Consider the following 5,006-nt stretch of genomic DNA (forward strand, 5'->3'; position numbering starts at 1 on the left):
TGAACAGAGGCAAAGAAAGGTGCCAACACCACGCCAAAGCCCAAGGATCACCCGCGTACTGCTCATTTGTGGGTCAGCCCTATGTGTTGGCTCTGCTTGGACATGCTTTTTCCAGTGGAACATTGCTGCCCGTCTGCGCAAAGCAGCTCTCGGTCTCATTTGCCTTTGGGTGTTGACTTCTGGTTTGGTTTTCTTCCCTTTATTAGATATGTCTGTAGCATCTGTGGACCTGCTGCTGTCAGTCTCACAACAGTGATGCCCCGTGCAACAGGATACAGTGATGGCTAGAGCCTTCTCCGGGCAGAAATAACCACGGGGTCTGCATGCTCCTTTTGCTCCCTGGGTAGGGCAGTTAGGAAGCACGGCCAGAGCAGCCACCAGGCTAGTCATGTCGTCAAAGGCAAAGGACTGAAATGCTTTTTGGTACGGACGCAACGACTGTCGGAGCCGGGGTACACGTGGGAAAGGGGCAGAGAAGCTTCAGCCCTGTCCCACAGTGAATAGATGCTGTCCCCGGAGGGTGTGAACTGAGCTGAGGAGCGGCCGATGCTCACGCCGCTGCCTCAGAGGTACCGAATAAGTGAGCGAGTGCTGCCATCCCGTGGCCAAAAGTCGCACTGCAGGCGGTGGGTGGTGCTGTGTGGCGCAGGGCTCCGCTCGCTGCTGCCATCCTGTAACCAAACCTCAGTACTGCAGTGGGCCACTCGGTGTCTGCAGGGTTTGGGGTTGTTGACCATAAGGTCTGAGAGAGAACTAGAGCCTTGGTGTGAGCTGACAAGAGCTTGGAGCTTTACACCGTGTAGGATCCAGGAGAGACCAAGTCAGATAAGGACTTGAAGGTGACGGGAGAGGACACAGGCATCAGCTAAGGAGGGACTCTCAGTGGAATGACAGAAGGTGGCATCTGCAGAAGCAAGATGCGTCATTACTGGAGGAGAGAAGACCACAGCACAAGCATTTCAGCTGTGCTAAGCAGCGGCATTTTCTCCTCCCTATTTCATTCACTGTTCCCCTTGCAGAGTCATTTCCGACAGCTCTGCTGTCTCGGGGCTCTTGATGGGGATGTGTGGGTTTCTGAGTCTCTCTCACACATGCAGGAAGCTTGGTCTCAGCATGCTCCTTGGGTACCTCATCCTTGCTGCCTTCCTGAGGAAACCACTGGGTAAGCATTGGCTTTGACTGACGGGATGAGTCCTCTTCTTCCCAAAGACCCTCATCCCCTCAACAGTTCTTTGCAGGGAGCTGCTCTCGATGGGCAAATGTTGGAAACATCAGCTCACACGGGTGGTTTTTTCACATTCTTGCTCAAGATGCTGATACAGCTGACAGAGAAAAGATGAGACAGAGAAGAAGCATCTCCTCCCCTGATCAGCTTAGAGCCCTTGACTTCTTTTTCTCTTGTCAACTCTCCATCTCCCTCTGCCTCTCGCTGCTGATCTGCGCCTCACACTGCTGGAGGTGTCCTGGAGCCAGCACAGGAGAGCCAGGCACTACAGGCAGCTGTTCCCTGGAGACTGCAGGCAGCATGAGAATGGAGACCAAAGATGTGCCTGAAAGCACAGCTCTCCTATGAGAGAGACCTCCTCTGAGCTGTATCCCTTTGAGGGATAATTGATGTAATTGTGCTGTAGGATCCACGCTGAGCCGAGGTCATAATCTCCTGTCCCAAGACATTGTGTTGCACAGGGACCCTTCTTCTCCAACACTTTGCAGCCGCTCTTGTTTTGCATCTTGGAGCACTTCCCTGCACACTTATTGCCTCCTGTTTTCTTCCAGGAACAATGGGACAGACTCAGCAAGAAGGACAAGTCACAGTAAAGGAGGGAGACACTTTCCAGACCACCTGCACTTACCAGAGTGCCAGCTTTGATGCCTTAGCTTGGTACCAGCAAAGGAAAGACCAAGCCCCACAGCTCATCTCGTATCAGGCACTTGCTGGCCCCAAGAAGAGTGGCCGTTTCACCACTTGGCTGAACACCACAGGGAAATACAGCCTCCTGAAGCTGCAGGAGGTCGAGCTCTCTGACAGTGCCTTGTACCTCTGTGCTGGGCAAGACACCCTGGTGCAGGCAGCTGCCCCAGCTGTGCAATAACACAGGGAGGGAGGGTTTGAGTTGGGAGGATCTACGATCATCTTCAGCTCCTAAAAAGGCAGTGGTGTTGTAGTGATGAGTTCCTCTGGCAGCAAGGGACTCCATGTCTGGGACATGCCAGACTTGCAGCAGCCTACAGTAGGGAAATTTCTGTTTCCCCTTCAGGCGGATTGAACACATGCTGGTGCTTTAATTATTAAATAAATAAAAACATAAAAAATTAGTATCTTGGACAGAGCTCCACCATCATGAACCGTTCTACAAGGAGTCTGCAAAGATGTGTTAGGAGCCGATTCCTTACGGGCACTGGCACTAGCACCAATCCTGGGAGCGTTTGCATGGGGCACCTCAGTGTCATGGAACGGGTGGTCGCCTTAAACTGGTGGACAAGATGTGTTAGAGAGATCCTTCTGTTGAGTCAGAAGGCTCAGAAAAGATGACTTTTCTTTCCAGCTGATCCTCAGATATTAGAGGGGCTGGGTGCGCCCAGATCCAATCTTGGTCTTTGACTTAGTCAAAGGTTTATGTCTAAAGGATTGTGTAGTGCTTGTCCTTCTTGTCCGTATTCGTCCTGCAATGCCAACACTGTAACATTACAACGGGGGGGGTCCTTGAACCCTTCATATTTCACCAGCCTAACAGTGTCCCAGGAATGACGAGACCCTTGTGCCCAGCCAGCCTGTCCGTGTTCTGGACAGTCACCGGCTTGCAGGGTGATTCATCTGATAAATTCCGGGACCTCCACCGACAGCGTCACAGAGTCAGATCCCTTTGTTCAAATACTCAAGTCTCCGGAGACTTACACAAATCAGATTTCAGCTGAAGATTTTAATTATACAAAACACAAGGTTGTGACAGGAGAAAATTCAGAGATTGCCTGTGATAGGGACTGTCTGCAAAACCAAGCTTGACTACACAGCCAGAAGTGAGGTAGTTATTTAGCCTGCAGAAGATAAAGTTATACCCAGTGGGTATCCCTATGGGGGAAAAGACAGATTCAGCCAATCAACTGATCCCAGGAGCTACTATGGAGTCTTCCCCACTTTCCCATTCCTAATGTCAGATATTTATACAATTTGATTCAGTTTAGTAACTATCCGTAACCCTCCCACCACACACAGAGTGCTCAGTTAATTTCCATAAGTTTACATCCTTTCCATCGAAAGCATACCCTAGTCATGTTTTGCTGAGGCATGAAGCCGGACGGTGGCGATGTCCACGTGCTTCCAAGATGTACCAGGCTGCAAGAACAGTGCTTCCTGATTAGAGGAGTCCTTTCCCAGGAGACCCCCTTCTGCCCGCGCAGAGCCGCTGAGCTCTCTTAGGATGGGCGACATCCCGAGCGGAGCCGGCGCAGGACTCAGCCCCGGGGCGGAGCTGGCGGCTGGCAGCGGACGAGGGAAGGGGCGGAGGTGGCGGAGAGGTTCCGCGGCCGGACCCAGAAGCCGGGACCGGCGGAGGGCAGCGAGGCGCGGGCGGAGGAGCGGCGGGATGCGGCGGTGCCGGGCGGCGGCGCTGGCGGGGCTGGCCGCGGTGCTCCTGGGTGCGCGGGGCTGGCGGCGGTGGCGGGGCCGGCTTGTGCCAGGGCTGTTCAGCGGCGAGCCCAGCGCCAACCTGTCCCGCTCATTCCACGCCTCTTTCCCCCTCCCTGTCTCTCTCCTACCCTTCGTCCCCCTTTGCAAACCCTCCAAATCCCCTCTTCCTACTAACCCTATTTCTCCACCACATCTCACATTTCTCCCTCTCCTTCCTTCACAGCCTTAGGCACAAGTTTGATTTCCTGCACGCCGTAGTTATTCCCTACATCTTCTCACCCCCTTCTGCATTCAGTATTTATTCTTCGGATTTCAGCCCTCCATCCTTCACTGTAGCACCCTCAACTGCCCCATCCCCTCTCCCTCCCTCCATCCACTTACCCATGCACCTGACTTTCATCCTCTCTCTCCGTGTGTCCATTTCAAATTCCCACCCATACCGGGATCACTCTCCATCCCTGTTGATGGGTCCTGTCTCCATCTGTACTGCTCCGGCTCTGTCTCTCTGCCACTCTTCCTAACCCTTTCTGTTGGAAAATCTGATCTCAATGATCTCTGACACCGTTTGTCCTTTCCTTCTCCTGTGTCGGCAGCGGCTGTGGGCAGAGCCCAGGTGCATCAGGACCCATCGGCAGAGACCACCGAGGACACCGGCATCAGCATCAACTGCTCACACCCCAACATAGGGTTTTACGAGTTCATCTACTGGTACCGTCAGCTCCCGGGCCGAGGCCCCGCATTCGTCGTGAACGCTCTTCAAGGCTCCAAAGAGCTGCTGGACCCGCCAGGGCGGCTGTCGGTGGCAGCAGATCGCCGGTCCAGTGTCCTGTGGCTCGCCCGGCCCCGGCTCCGGGACGCGGCGGTGTACTACTGCGCCCACGAGACACGGAGAGAGGAGCTGGGTCTGCGGCCGAGCACGAACCGCCGCGGGCGGGGCCGGGCGTGTGTGTCGGGGGCGCGGGACAGCGGCGGCCGGGCCCGCGAGGCGGCGCTCCAGGCCCCTTTGGTGCCCTTGTCTGGGCTCAGCGCCTCTTCTCAACGGTGCCTGCTGCGGGTCTCAGCTCCTGGGCGCAGCAAAGGGCCCCGCTCGGGACGTGTTCGGCAGGGCAGGGAGGGGAGTCGGATGCTTCCCAAAAGGCTTGGTTCTCTAGGACGGTCTCGGAGCATTCTGGCGAACATGGCATCCACTGTCTTCTCTGTAAAGGCCTGCCAGCAGTGTCTCAGAAATGCACTGCAGGGGGCACAGATTCCCATCCAGCCTGTGCCAGGCTCGTTCTCCTCTTGCCGAGGATGCTGAGCTCTTTCTGCCGTCTGCAAAGGCCAAGTGACAGCTGTAGGTCGTTCACTTGAGGATGCAGCACAGGCATTTCGTGGTGCC

At 55.1% G+C, this 5,006-nt stretch overlaps 1 pseudogene across 1 annotated transcript; it reads left to right on the top strand.

The window, feature by feature from the left end:
- The first annotated feature begins 546 nt into the window (after positions 1-546).
- LOC308229331 (T cell receptor alpha variable 1-1 pseudogene) lies at positions 547-2,093 on the top strand (annotated as a pseudogene). Its single transcript has 3 exons — positions 547-626; positions 1,098-1,162; positions 1,777-2,093. The product of its transcript is annotated as a T cell receptor alpha variable 1-1 pseudogene (transcript).
- The last annotated feature ends 2,913 nt before the right edge of the window (positions 2,094-5,006 follow it).

Source organism: Psittacula echo (assembly GCF_963264785.1).
Source record: "Psittacula echo genome assembly, chromosome: 23".
NCBI lineage: Eukaryota > Metazoa > Chordata > Aves > Psittaciformes > Psittacidae > Psittacula > Psittacula echo.